Source organism: Rana temporaria, chromosome 5 (genome assembly GCF_905171775.1).
Source record: "Rana temporaria chromosome 5, aRanTem1.1, whole genome shotgun sequence".
Lineage (NCBI taxonomy): Eukaryota > Metazoa > Chordata > Amphibia > Anura > Ranidae > Rana > Rana temporaria.
The window spans coordinates 179,320,724-179,336,434 of NC_053493.1; the positions used below are offsets into that span (position 1 = coordinate 179,320,724).

The following is a 15,711-nucleotide window of genomic DNA, read 5'->3' on the forward strand; positions in this document are numbered from 1 at the left end:
GTCTTTGCGTGAAGTTCCCGCAGAATCCGGGCTGGTTGGGAGGTATGACCACCAATGTAAGGAGCATTCTTGCTACTGACCACCAATGTAAGGATCATTCTTCCCACTGACCACCAATGTTAGGAGCATTCTTCTTACTGACCACCAATGTAAGGAGCATTAAGGCCCCTTTCACATTTATACGACTTCAAAGTCGCACGATTTTGCCGCGATTTTGGATCAGTACAACTTTGACTTTGGCATTAACCAATAAAAACATACATGGTGTGAGGCAAATCCTTCTCCTGTCACCGCAGTTGTCATTGCTGCTGCGGCAGTAGCAGTGCATGAGGAAGAAGAGGAGGAGAAGCGGAGAAGACGTTGATATTGGGTACATCCCATCATTGCCAATCATGAAGATAGGGGTCAATTTTGGGTCCTCTATAATGAAGAATGCTCATTACATTGGTGGTCAGTGGGAAGGATGCCCCTTACATTGGTGATCAGTGGGAAGAATGTCCCTTACATTGGTAGTCAGTGAGAAGAATGCTTCTTACATTGGTGGTCTGTGGGAAGAATGTTCCCTTCATTGGTAGTCAGTGGGAAGAATGTCCCCTTCATTGGTGGTCAGTGGGAAGAATGTCCCCTTCATTGGTGGTCAGTGGGAAGAATGTCCCCTTCATTGGTGGTCAGTGGGATATTGTCTTTGTAGTTTGGGTCACACAAATCATAAATAGCTGGGCACTCACGGATAAATCAAATTATTTGCTCATTATCGAGGACGTCCTTCTTTTTTTTTTTTACCTTTTTGGAGCACATTGTTCCTGAGGGAATAATCAGGAAGTGAATGTGTGGTGGAAAAATGTGCTTGAGAGGGGCTTCTATGCTGAAAGGATTGGGTGGGACAAGGGTTAAAAAGCTGCTTGTGTTTACAAAGTTGTACTGAAATAGTGTCCTATATTATTCAGGTACGATTTGCATGCTACTTGAGGGTTTAACATTGAATTCTATTGACACAAACTTGCATGGAAGTTGGACCAAAGTAGTGCAGGGACTACTTTGAAGTCGGTACGACTTAAAGTCGTGCCAGTATGAATGGTGTTCATTGAAAATCATGGAGAATGACTTGTCATACGACTTTGCAGTACAAAATCGTGAGACAAATCGTATAAGTGTGAAAGGGGACTAAATGGCTTCCTTTACCTCAGTGCAGGGGGGAGGGGCGACCAGGCAAGTCAGGAAACTCTCTACTTTGCAGATAGAGAAAGGAGCTGTGTGTTTGTGGGCGTCCTGCTCGCCCCCTCAAGAGGCTTTCTCCACACCAGGGAGAAAGCCTTGCATTATTGTGTGGAGTTACAGACAGAAGAACAGGAAGTGAGGATTTGTCAGAAGAAATAAGGACATTTAAAAGCAAAATCAAAGGATGAGGTAAGTGAAGGAGGACTGCACTAAGGTAAAGGAAGCTATTTAGGGATTATTTTTTTTACCTTTACAACCCCTTTAATGATCAAAGAGAGGCTTTATAAGTACTGAAGGAACATTGCTTGTATGTCCTAAAGCTAGTGTAGTGGTTATGGTGAATGGCTTTGGTGTGGGCTTAGCAGTTCAGCTATTCAGCATTCCCACGCATTTTCTGCAGGAAATGCATTTTCTAGTTATAGCCAAATTTTGAACGGTATCTCCTCCCACAGTTTTTACCCTACATAGACGAATAATATATCGAAACGTGCGGATTGTTCTCGAATGGTGTGCTATTACTTTGTGGAACGTTTCGCCGAATCGTTCGCGAAATATTGTCATTTTTGCGGCAACATTTTCCCATAGGAATGAATGGTGAAAGGTAGAGTGTGGGATGTCAAAAAATTCAAAATCAGGACGTGATTCCTAAACTGCGACTACTCCCTCATTTTTAAGTCAAACTACACAAATATTGTATCAAAACGTTCAGCTATCCCTGCTGCCACTACACGTGTCCACTGCTAAGCGATGGTCCCAAGCGTTTTCACAATACGACCATTTGTTTGCAACCCACGCCATGCATTGCCCTCCATTGAAATTAAAGTCTGGAAACCTAAAATCTTAAAGGCAATATATAAACTGCAGAAAAAAGGGGTGGAGATAAGGGCCATCTAATGTGAGCCACCCTCACTGCGCGTAGCTGGAGAATAAATGTGAACACTAGTGATATTTATAAAATAAATGAATAAATTAATAAATATGCAAGAGCTGCTGCTTTAAAAATTATAGAATCCAAAATAGTTAATATGCAAATACAGTGATACCTATTATAAATAAGGTGCCAAATGTGATATTAAACAGCGCTCAAAAAAATAGGTGAAAATGTAAATCAACAAATATAATATTGGTACAGTGACATAGTGAAAAATAAATAAATAATCCACCCTCTAAGTGAGTCAATATATAAGTGTCCAAAAATCCGTGCAAAAATCGCATCAAAAAATACCAGGTTGGCAAATAAAGTCCATGAACTGTCTAAGTGAACAAAAAAATATATATAAATGGAGAGCAAAGGAAAAGAAAAAATCCTTCCCGATCTTCAATAAGTGCTTTCACCACACCATGAGCGGATCAGCTGCATGTTAGCATGGCTGGGAGGAACGTAAGTCCACTCAGCTGCAGCTTGTTAACATCAGTAGGCACGCATCAACACAAGGGGGGAGGGAGGACCCTGGCAACTATATAAAGCGGCACTAGACAGCTGGTAAGTAACCCCATGAAGAAATCATTTTGATGAAACATGTCGGGGAGTGATTACTGAAGTCACAACCGCACACCTTAACTTTCTAAGCTTGAACGTGGAATGGTCTAATCTGCCACCAGCTCAATTACCTAAGCAGCGGCTCCAGTACACCTGCACAAGGGCTGTGAGTAACACTTGGGCTATTCGTTGGTCCGCTGTGACCACTAGTTCACCTGGAGGATATCTTTATTTTTTGTTTTACACAGTGTCAGTTTTTGGATTTATACACTGCTTGCAACAAGAGTTACCTTTGTGAGTGCATTCTTTGGGAGATTTGTAGTGTGTTATTAAAAGTTGTGTTACAGTATCACACTATTGTGCTCTCTTTTTCTTATTTGCATATGGCTGTTATCTTGGAGTTTTCTTTTTGCTTCGGATCTCCATCTGTTTAACTGAATGCTCCACTCTATATGAAAAGAAGGAGTTCTATCAACTAAACTGAGGGGGTCAGTTAACAAGCCTGTGTGCCTAAACACGAAAGTGTCAGGCCATTTGTTGCGGTGAGTTTGCATTTCTGATGGGTGGTGGAAGCACGCAGTCACTGTGGTGTGGTGAAAGCACTTATTGAAGATCGGGAAGGATTTTTTCTTTTCCTTTGCTCTCCATTTATGAACTATTTATATATATTTTTTTGTTCACTTAGACAGTTCATGGACTTTATTTGCCAACCTGGTATTTTTTGATGCGATTTTTTGCACGGATTTTTGGACACTTATATATTGACTCACTTAGAGGGTGGATTATTTATTTATTTTTCACTATGTCACTGTACCAATATTATATTTGTTGATTTACATTTTCACCTATTTTTTTGAGCGCTGTTTAATATCACATTTGGCACCTTATTTATAATAGGTATCACTGTATTTGCATATTAACTATTTTGAATATATAAACTGCGACTGTGCTTTCAATTTTAATATTTCAGAGACGTACTATACACCAAAATGTAGGTCTAGGGTCTTGTGATTCACACAATATAAAGATATTCGCTGTACGATTTAGAGGTTTTTAAAATACAACCGTTTGAAGGACAATTATTCACAAAAAGCAAGAATCTCTGAGTCTGTGCTTAGAGGCTGCATATCAACAAACACTGATTTCCTAGGAAACGCTGAGGTAATTAAAACTCCTCCCACACAGCTGTGAGGTGAATTGGCTCTGTTTTTTTGGGTAACTTCTGTATACTCTGCATATAGCAACCATCCATAGCAACCCTCCATAGCAACCAGTCCATAGCAACCCTCCATAGCAACCAGTTTTTGATGGGGCAAATAGGATGGTGCAGTTTTTTTATGGGGTAGTTTTTGATGGGGCAGTTTTTGATGGGGCAATGGATCGACACAGTGTTGGATCACATTTACATCTCCAGGGGCACTGTCTCTAGTCAGGAGTATTGGTGGAGGCAAGAACACGTCGCACAATTTCCCCAGAAATTGTATCTTTTCTAGTTTTATAATTGATCTCAATCATTCCAATAATGCTGACAATCTGCGCTTTATCTGTACAGCCTCTTCAAGTTTGAGCTGACCTGGGCATAACTTCCACATTCTTTCTAGGGAAATTAACTGTTTTGGGTATTTATTACAACTTATTACACGATATCACATATTTTGTGCTATGACATCTTTTGGTAATGAACGCAGGATTTTTATTTTATTTTTTTAAAGTTTTTGCACACTTTGCTCAACATTGGTATTGTCCTTAAGGCCTGAACCCTCCTTGGACATCAAAGATGGTGATGGTGTGACCTTTGTTCTCCATCTTTGAAATATATGCCATTTTAAAATGTTTTTGTGAGAACATGATGTTCTCGACTTTGCACAGGCACAGAGCCAGGTGCTCTTTTGTCGGTCACAACTATTCTGCCAATATGACAAAAATTGTGTATTTCAGGCTCATCAATGGATCAACCATCTGTGATGGTAAGCCACCAAAATTCACAATCGCACAAAGTGGAACATGCGCCACCTGAGACGCTTTTTGTCTCTTTAGACATGTAACAACAGCTTTTGCCTTTCCAAAGAATTTGAGGAGCACCATTTCCCTCAGGATGTCTTCATGAAGCAATACCTCTGCAACGGTTCCTGTACAGTAATCTGATTGGAGGTGCTCCATAAACTGTAGCTCAGTCCACTATGCTGAGCCAACAACTGATTTTGCAGACAGTCTTCCAAACTCACATTGGACTACATATGTCTTCCCCCAGTTCTTCCTCTGCACATGTACTGGCATGAAAAATCAATGCTTGGTTCTCTGCATAGCAAATGTCATTTGTCTCATCAACATTTACACTCTGTAAATGACTGGCCTGGGTAATATCTTGTGCCACATCTGCATGCTTTCTCAACATTTGTACTTTTCAAGTTTTTCCTGAAAAGACAAATTCTACACTGAGGGTATTTTCCCATATACTTCGACTGTGGCCGGTACAGATGGCAGTGTATATATGTGTTCTAGCAAAGATGTGGAGGACAGTGGACTTGACACTTGAATGCATGCAGCAGGTGGTGGGGTCGGCTCTGTAGAGGGTGCTGCGGGTGGTGGGGTTGGCTCTGGAGAGGGTGCAGTGGATGATGGGATGGGCACTGGGGCGGGTTCAGTGGTTGATGGGATGGGCACTGGGACGGGTTCAGTGGATGATGGAATGGGCACTGGGGCGGGTGCAGTGGATGATGGGATGGGCACTGGAGAGGGTGCAGTGGATGATGGGCACTGGAGAGGGGGCAGTGGATGATGGGATGGGCACTGGAGAGGGTGCAGGGAGTGACTATTTCAGCACTGCAGAAACTTCACACAATAAATGCCTTCCCATATCCACCCTCTGTATAATTCTTTATTGTACATCACAGGACACAGAACAACCATAATAATGACTATATGGGTTTTACGCCACCTACTGGTGGACGGACACTGGCAGATGGTCAAACAGGAAGTCCTCCCCTATATAACCCATCCTACACAGGAAGGACCTCAGTTTTTTTATTTTTTTTTCCGGTGTCTGTAAGGTTGAATGGTCACTGATGTGATGCATGTGCTCTTGGAGCATACTTGGAGGTCTGGACTGTTCTATTTAGCATCATGGACTTCATTCGGATCCATTTGAAAAAGCTATTGGCCAAAGTGGATGGTACCCGAGCCTCATTGGAAGGAAAGAAGATTCCTTGAGGTTTTGCCTTATGGTGCTGGACCCTGCGTAATGGAGCCCTTTGCAGTGTTTGTTGGGACCAAGGTGCTTTCCTGCAGGGTGCTATACAGGTCCAGGGGAGTGGACCCCCACATTAAGGGGGACACAGTCCCTGAAGGTCTTTTATGACAATGCTTGCCATGATGGGTGAAAATTGGACTCCTGTTATGTTCTGTGAAGTCTGCATTTTTGCAGTTTTTCCTTTTTTTTTTTTTTGAGAGAGATCTGACTCTGTTCTCCCAGTGGTCACTCGGGGCAGTGTGCTGTTTAATCATGCTGTGTACTTGGTTGTGTGGGCTGCTGTTCCTCCACCAGCCACTAGAGGGTGCATGCTCGCTCAGTATGGCCTATTTTTATATAGGCAGGAAGTGCAAGGGCGGCCATGTTACCATGAGGTTGACAGCTTCAGTAGGGCCTCTTGAGACATAACAGCAGCCCATGGATACTAGTGAAGTGTGAGTACTTGTTATAGGAGAACTGTGTGGCCAGACAAGACCTGTCACGATTATATACTGCTTAATCTGGGGGGGCCTGTACAACTGTAAGGCGATGCACCCCCAGCAGTGCACTTTAAAGTATTGGGTTTCCAGAATACTGTGCATTTGGCACAAATAGTGTATGTGGCCTGGTGCCGTTAAACATGTGCATACTTGCAAACGTCAGAATAATGTGCATTTGGTCTGTAGAGCTTACTTTTAGGCTGAGGCAGGAAAGGCTGCAAGGCATGCATATGTGCTAAACTAGTATGGGGCCAAGTGCAGTTGGGCAGGTGCAGCGTAGTATACGTGCTTGCAAACTTGTTGCCTAAACACATGCTTGAATAAACCACATGTTTTTTGCATAGATGATACATACATACATACATACATACATGTGGCATAAGCACATGTTTGGAAGATCATGGGCATCTGTGCACTTGAAGGACTTGAGTCTCAAGAATAGTATGCATTGGGTCTGCAGGAGCATTTTCGCAGCAAAAAACCTTTCTGCTAAAAAACAAGACAAGATGCATAAATATTGTCCTAAATGTATTCTGATACATGTATTTGATACCAAAAAATCCCAATAAGTGTATATTGATTGCTTGAAAGTTATAGTGCCTACAAACTATGGGATATGTACTGGAATTTTTATTTGTTTTGTACTACAAATGGCGGAGATTAATGACTTCTAGTGGGACTGTGGTAGTGCAATCTGACACTAACTGCCTCTGGGGGGAAATGACTAATTGCCACTGACATCACCAGTGACACTAATACAGTGATCAGTGTTAAAAATCCAATGCTGTCAGGGAGGGGGCAATCAAGGGGTTAAACATGTTCCTTAACGAGGTGTAATGTGTGCACAGTGTGCTGCTTTATACTAATGACCTCCTCAATTTCTCATCACTGACAGATCACTCCCTCTGTACAGAACCCTGTGTTGAATTTCAACACAGAGCTCTGTGTTGAAAGCCGATCAGCCGGTCCTGGTGTGAATCATTGGCTTGGACTTGACAGACTCACACTGTGTACAATCACAGTGGGAGCCGGGTGGGGCAGAGCATGCACGCGCCCTAAACCTGGAAGAAGGCAGCAATGTACCGGCACATCGCTTTAACTACAGTGGCTACCTGTCCGCAGTACAATGTGGCTGGGTAGTCGTTAAGTGGCTAATATTTGCACCAGAACATACAGAACAATGTCCCAGCAGTCTGATGATGTGGAATTAATTTTATCTTCATCGATCTCCTGAAGATTATGGTTGATAAATATTTCTGTCCCATGTGAAGGAGCCTCTCCAACTCAGTCTGCAAGAGGTCCACCATATTCCCTTTGACCATTAGCCTGTACAAGATTAATATTATGTCTTTCCATCCACTCCAGAAGGGAAGCTTTATTGTCCTTTTTCAGAGAAGTCATCCTAGCCTCGCTTTAAGCGTCCATTACATGGCTGTCCATCATTCGAGAATGATCTGCTCTTTCCATGGGCCATATTTAGTGGGTAGGAGGCTTGCCCCTAGTCCTCCAAATGCCCCTGTCCTGGTTGGATCTGTCACGGTATTTAATGAGGGTGTGCCAGTCTGTGGTAGAGGTATTTTTGTTGGGTGTGTGGTTGTTGGTGTGTTCTCATTGTTTAGTGGAGTTGAGTGTTAAAGTCCACTAAAAGTATGTTGGGGTGTTGCTGAATAACTCGGCTCTTTTATGTATGCCGGTCAGGAATTGTCATCTGTTTTATGTGTATGTGGGGCGTTACACCTTTTTTTTTTATTTTTTTTTTTTATTTATATTTTAATTTATATTTTATGGTTTTTCTTTCTTAATACTGACATTAAATGGAGAAAAAATTAGAAAAATGGAGAAAAATAAACCACAACATACATTTCATATACATAGTGGAAAAAGATATACAGGTAAAAGAAAACATGTATAGGGTACCTTCTTAGAAGGGATTTATGCAAAGAGGGTACCTAAACAGGCTAGGGATCATAGGAATTGGGAGAGCGTCAACCCTAACAAGAAACAAATAAAAAAGGCATTAAACTGGATGTAAACCCTCACATATACTCAGGGAAGTGAACAGCCTCAGATGATACACCGAGATGAAACAATCTCCCTGCATAAGTTTTACATGTATATCTTCGGTCTTCCCTTTTATATACTGTTTAGAAAGTGCACGTCCTGTTCGATTTTTCAGTTCCTCATTCATCTGTAGGAGTGGATTATTGCTAGACATTGTGAGACAGCTGATTGGAGGAAAGGCACACACCCCCCCCCCCACACATGAAGAGGTTGCCTGTGAAAATAGTTTAGCAGTTTGATAATCTATTTATAGCAACCTCCCCCAACACACACACTCACTTCAGGCTCCCGTCTCGGAGAGCTTGTCAAAAGTTATCGGGCTGAACCGAGCAGGACAAAGCTACGGGACTTGGTGCTTTAAAGGGGATGTAAAGGTAAAACGTTTCACCTTAATGCATTCTATGCATTAAGGTGAAAAAACATCTGTGTATCAGTGGCCCCCCTTTACTTACCTGACCCTTCGAAAGTCCCGTGCCATTAAAGCGGCACACTGCGTCATTGGATGTGACTGACAGCAGCGCCAGCCAATGGCTGCGCTGCTTTCAATCCATCCGCTCTAGCCAATCAACAGCCATGCTGAGCGGCGAAGAGGATGTCTGGTCCGAACGTGGGACTGTCGAGGGGTCAGGTAAGTATAACGGGGGCCGGTATACTCAGAAGTTTTTTCACCTTAATGCATAGAATGCATTATGATCGTATCTCTCACAATAAGATGATGTTGAAGGGAAATGGGTAGTGCGCGTAACTTGCAGAGTGCAGCACAGCTGCCAAGCTGTAGGGAGATACAGAAGCCACTTCTAACATTATATCTGAGTAGATTGCCCAGAAAGCCAATCATGGCCATGCCTCAGTAAATAAGATAAATTATTGTAACGGTATGGCCTGTGGGACCCAGAGGCTCTTGAAGGATGTGGGGTACTCCTGTGTAAGCTTCACCAATGACTCTTGCGTCATCCTATGTCCACTAGGGGCATAGGATGACTGAGAACTCATATCATGGATTACATGAGATGGGACAGTAAGGATAATTCATGTATTGCAGGATATCTTGAAATATTACAAGTTGTTCATTCTAAACACAACAGGTCAATAGAGTGTATGTCTCCTTCAATGTGGAACATAGACTGTTGAGATGTTAACCACTTAACCACTTCCCCACCGAGCCATTGTAAAATGACGTCGGCGGGGACCTCTCGTCCTTCAGACTGGACGTCATATGACGTCCTGTCTTTTCCGGCCGGCCGCTAGGGGGCACCCGCGATTACCCGCAATCACGGCAGGACCATGGATCTGTGTGTGTAAACACAGATCCATGTCCTGTCAGCGGTGAGGAGACTGATGTGTGTTCCCAGTACAGAGGAACACGCATCGATCTCCTCCCCCAGTCAGTCCCCCTCCCCCTAACAGTTAGAACACACTTTAGGGAACATATTTAACCTCTTCAGCGCCTCCTAGTGTTGACCCCTTCTCTGCCAGTCACATTTACACAGTAATCAGTGCAGTTTTATAGCACTAATCGCTGTGTAAATGTGAATGGCCCCAAAAATGTGTCAAAAGTGTCCGATATGTCCGCCGCAATGTCACGGTCACAATAAAAAAAAACAAAAAACGCAGATCACCGCCATTACTAGTAAAAAAAAAAAAATGCCATAATTCTATTCCCTATTTTTTAGACGCTAGAACTTTTGCGCAAACCGATCAAATACGCTTATTGCGGTTTTTGTTTTTTTTACCAAAAATATGTAGAATACGTATTGGTCTAAACTGAGGAAAATTTTTTTTTTAAAAAAAAATTATATTTATTAAATCAAAAAGTAAAAAATATTGTGTTTTTCAAAATTGTCGCTTATCTTTTGTTTATAGCGCAAAAAATAAAAACCGCAGAGGTGATCAAATACCACCAAAAGAAAGCTCTATTTGTGGGAAAAAAAGGGTGACAATTTTGTTTGGGAGCCACGTCGCACTACCGCGCTATTGTCATTCAAAGTGCGACAGCGCTGAAAACGAAAAATTGGTCTGGGCAGGAAGGGGGTGAAAATGCCCTGTATGGAAGTGGTTAATTGATGTTAATCACCTCCAGCTACCTGGCTGTAGTGATGAAAACTTGCTGTGATTGCATTCTATTGTCTACGAAAGGGTTTGTAAAGGAATTTTTTTTTATCTTAATAGCTTCCTTTACCTTGAAGCAGTGTGGATTGTGTAGCAGGTGAGAATAGCTTGTCGCGGAGTCAGAACGTCTGGGTAAATGACTAGTAATTAGTTCATGTAGATTATCTGAATGTCATTATCTAAAGGAATGTGTATTGAGCACCCATTGTGTCATGTTGTGGGTGGAGTTAAGCCATTGTTTCTTGGGGCTTCTAACTGTATATAACAAGCCTGAGTTTACCATTAAAGTATCCTATCTGTTTTGGAACCAGAGAACAGAGCTGTGTCTCGTTATTCTGGGGGAAAATCCAATGGGTCCTGTCTGCTGGATGGTGGAGTATCAGAAGCTGTCTTGGGTTGGTGGAATGGAATATCGTAACGGCGTTAACCTCTGACCATTACAATTATGAAGTCAAAGATTATGCATATTGGGGGGGGGGATCCCCAACTCTTTAGGAGATGCAGCTTTTTAAGAACTATGCTGGGTTTTTTGCCCGGCCATAGAAATTGGGTAAGAGCTTTTTCTCTTATCGTCCATGGACGGACACAGCTCCTTAAATCTTGACAAGTGGTTTATGTTCCCTGTTTACAGGAGAGGACTAGGCAGAAACATGTTAGATAATTAAATACATGTTACATTAACAGAGTTGAACAGCCCCGCCCAGGGGGCGGTCCCTCCAGACATAACCCTTCTCACTGCAGCATGCAGCATCAGTTTCGTTCTGCCTAGCAAGGAGAAGGGCGTATGGCTCCCTTTGGGCCCAGCGCCCTGAGGAGAAATTTTATTTTTTCTTGAAGAATCTTCTTTCAATTGTCGGCTGAGACTGGCTGGATAATATAGATCCTTGTAGTCTACTCAGTCCTACCAGCAAGCGTGGGCACACCTTTGCAAAGAGGCTGGGTCTGCCACGCCATACTCCATGACTCCTGGGGTGGGCGGTGAGCTTTGCTCCGAGGTCCACATATGACTGGTCTGTGGTGTTGTCTCACTCACAGTGGACCGGGACGACAACTACCTCCATTGCGGTTGTAGTTCCGTCAGGAATGCGTCGGCGAGTCCTCGCTCGGACGGGTAAGAACAGTCCCTCCCGCTTTGGTGGGTTGGTACGACTGGGCATTCCTGGGGGTGGTCCTTCTCCCTTCCCTGCTCCTTTTCACTTGCTGCATTGCTAACATTGCTGCTGTCATGGGGGAGGGGGCCTTCCTGAGGACTGTTATCTGGCCTGTGTTTTTTTTTTTTTTGTATGGGGCTTTCCTGTGAGGGGTTTTTCACTGTATAAAAAGCCCTAGGAGGCTTTTCCTGTTTAAACGCGGCATTTTTCCAGACTTTTTTTTTTTTTGGAAGGTTTTGTATAACCAGTCTCCCAAAGGATCAGGCGAAAGCCCTGGCCCTGTAGTCCCTTTTTAAGGCAACTGATTCAACAGGGGTCCTGAGGGAGCAGGAGGCGGAAGGCTTCTATTCCCACATCTTTCTAGCCAAAAAACCTTCAGGAAAATTTTGACTGATCCTGAATTTGAAGATCCTAAACAGAGCCATCATTTCGGGTGGACAAGATTTATTTATTTTTTTTCCTCCTAAGGAATCTTCTCATTCCAGTTGTTTCATGGCGTCCATCGACCTGTGAGATGCATATCTACACATCCCAATTGCAAGCTCATCACAATTTCGGCGGCTGGCAGTCAATCTGGGTAACAAAATAGGGCAAATCTGGGCTCTACCTTTTGGTCTTTTCTCCTCACCCACAGTTTTACCAAAGAATGGTGGACGCCTTAGAACTTCTAAGGGAGGGGTCGCCATAGTACCCTATTTGGACGATCTGCTACTATTTGGCCACAAATTCAATTAGCAGATAATCTGCAAATGACTTGGCACCTAAATAATTTGAGATGGCACAGAAAATAAGATTCCTGAGAGGGGCAAATACGCCCTGCTAGTAACCCGTGAGACACGTGGCCATTCACCAAAAATTTTAAGAAAACTGGTTTAACCTTAAAGTGCGTAGAGGGTTCTCTACTGTAATTCTCTTCCACAAGCAGTAGTTTGAGTGGGGAGCATCGATAATTTCCAACTATCAGGCACCTAAACGACCGCAACATACAGGGATATACAATGTAATATGGACATAAAATCACACACATAGGTTGGACTTGTGTCTTTTTTCAACCTCGCCTACTATGTAACTATGATGTCTCTGTACATTGCTGCATTCATCTTTCCCCCCATCCTAACTCGTCTCACAGTTCCTGCCACTGAAAATCGTCCCCACAGCATGATGCTGCTACCACCATGATTCTCTGTAGGGATGGTATTGGCCAGGTGATGGGAGGTGCCTGGTTTCCTCCAGACATGACGCTTGCCATTAAGGCCAAAAAGTTCAATCTTTGTTTCATCAGACCAGAGAATTTAGTTTCTTATTGTCTGAGAATCCTTCAGGTGCCTTTTTGGCAAACGACAGGCAGGCTGTCATGTGCCTTTTACTGAGTGGCTTCCAACTCTACCATACAGTCCTGATTGGTGGAGTGCTGCACAGATGGTTCTTGGAAGGTTCTTCTTTCTCTACAGAGAAATGCTGGACCTCTGTCAGTGTGACCATTGGGTTCTTGGTCACCTCCTTAACTAAGGCCCCTTCGCTCAGTTTGGTCGGGCGGCCCGCTCTAGGAAGAGTCCTGATGGTTCTAAACTTCTCTTCCCTCCCCCACAGAATTACATTTTGACCCATCCACCCAGGGATCCATGGTTGCTAGACCACTTGCAGGATCTGTCGGACCAGGAGGTTATCGTCCCTGTACCACCCGAACAGCTTTATCAGATTTTACTCCCATGTTTTTGTTGTCCAGAAGCCATCCTGGAAAATTTTACCTCCGGAAACTAAACTTGCAACCAAACGAGTTTCTGGATGGAATGCATATACATGTCCTTACGAACAAAGGGATACAGCATTGGCTTTTCCAAGCTCTCCCTTTCAGTCTAACAGCAAACCCAAGGGTGTTCACAAAGGTCCTGGCAGAGGCAGTGGCTTGACTGCACCTTCAGGAGATCTCCCTTATACCTTATCTAGATTTCCTAATTTACAGTCCTTCTCTACAGCAGGTGAGAACAAAGTAATTCTCACCTTGGAGACCCTAGGTTGGATATTGAACCGGGAGAAGTCATCCCTCAAACCATCTTGGTTAAAAACCTTCCTAAGATACTTGGTGGATACAAGGGCTCAAAAGCTTTTTCTCCCAGAGAAAATGACTGGAACTCTTTTTACCAAAGACATGTAGCAGAATAAATTTTGGCCTAAATGTATGACATAAATAACTTTTATTGGATATTTTTATAACAAAAAGTAGAAAATATTTTTTTAAAAACAAATTTCAGTCTTTTTTTTTTTCATTTTATATCACAAAGAATGATTATCAACAAAAAGCTTTATTTGTATGAAAAAAGGACATCATTTTTGTTTGTTTAGGTACAGCGTTATATGAATGCGCAATTATCAGTTAAAGAAACGTAGTGTGGAATAGCAAACAAAAAAAAATAGGCCTGGTCAGGAAGGGGGTAAAACCCTCTGCACGTCAAGTGCTTAACCACTTCCTGAAAATCTCTGTACCCGTACGTCGGTTCTTTGACGCTAAATACTGTGGTTATAATTATAACCCTGGTATTTTTGGGAACGGTGTGCGCTTTCTCTATAAGACAAAAGGGGTTTCCGTGGCGGTTCCGCTGCAAGATCACTTTTATCGGTGAATGGAAAGGTGCCCATCCCCCTCCCGCCACGCTTTGGTCATCTCCGCCGCCTACTAGACCTGCCGGTGGCGACAATTTTTTTTAAAGCGCCCCGTCAAACGCATTAGTAGCATATGCGAGTAAAGCCTGCATATGAAAATGGTGTTCAAACCACACATGTGAGGCATCACCATGATCGTTCGAGCAAGAGTAATAATTCTAGCCCTAGACCTCCTCTGTAACTCAAAACTGGTAACGTGTAGACATTTTTAAACGTCGCCTATGAAGATTTTTAAGGCTAAAAGTTTGCTGCCGTTCCACGAGCAGGCAGAATTTGTAAGCATGACATGTTTGGTATCAGTTTACTTAGCGTAACATTATTTTTCACAATATTAAAAAAATAATTGTGCTAACTTTACTATTGTCTTGGGGGCATGGCCTAGCGCGGCATGTGAGAGGAAGTGTCTAACAGCGCTCCTGCACATTCACTCTCGCTCCTTCACTGATCCTTCTCCCAGCTGCCCAAAACCCTTGAATTTTGGCACAGAGCACCGAGGGAACCTCTCAGGATGTTAACGGTTCTGTTCCCGGACCCCCTGGCAGTAAAACTGACCCGCAAACAGATGGAGACTGGCTGCCAGCTCGAGATCCAAGATTGAATAAGTCCAAGTGACGAAACGTCGGGGGCATGGCTGCATGACCGGAATCTACACTGATGTGAGAAGCCGCAGCTAAGCACTGATGCGATCAGCATGGTCGGATCCAGGAGGGGGTGAGAAACCTTGATTAAGTGCATATTTCGGGTCCGCTGTGACCGCAAAGCACTACAGAGCCATCATATACACGTTTGCTGTGATTTTTCAAGGCTGGTTTTTAAAGTTCGTCATGTAAGAGCAATGATTGAAGTGTTAGTATGGATTTGAATAAATTGGTCGTTATTATTTTACACTATTGGAGCACTGAATAAACCCTGAGTTGAAACACAGTTGTATATTGGATGGTCGTTTTGTCCTGAGTTGAAACACACAGTGGATGGTCATTTAACCCTTTTGGAGTTCTAATTGACAAGCTCTTGAGCCGAACACGAGAGTGGGAGGCAATTTTAGCTGGTGAGTGCGAATCCAGAAGGGTGGTGTCACAAGCACGGCGGTGTGGTGAAAGATTTTAAGAAGATTGAATCTTGTTTGAATATCACTTCACTTTATGGACTAGTTTTATTACTAGTGATTTGTTTATAGTTATTTAGTGATTGGTATTTGGTTACTGATCTCATGAGCGCTACATTTTTGTCCTATTTTTCACAGTTTGATTTTATAGGTTGAAATTCAGTTTATCATCTGTATATACATTACAGGGGCAATTT

The 15,711-nt window shown here is 43.0% G+C and overlaps 1 protein-coding gene across 1 annotated transcript in view; it reads left to right on the top strand.

Annotated features, from left to right (window-relative positions):
- The first annotated feature begins 10,694 nt into the window (after window positions 1-10,694).
- LOC120940513 overlaps window positions 10,695-15,711 on the top strand; it is a 308,239-nt gene continuing 303,222 nt past the window's right edge. The window contains exon 1 of the mRNA XM_040353429.1: window positions 10,695-10,729. The gene's annotated coding sequence lies outside the window, so the exon portion shown is untranslated. The remainder of the gene's footprint in view (window positions 10,730-15,711) is intronic.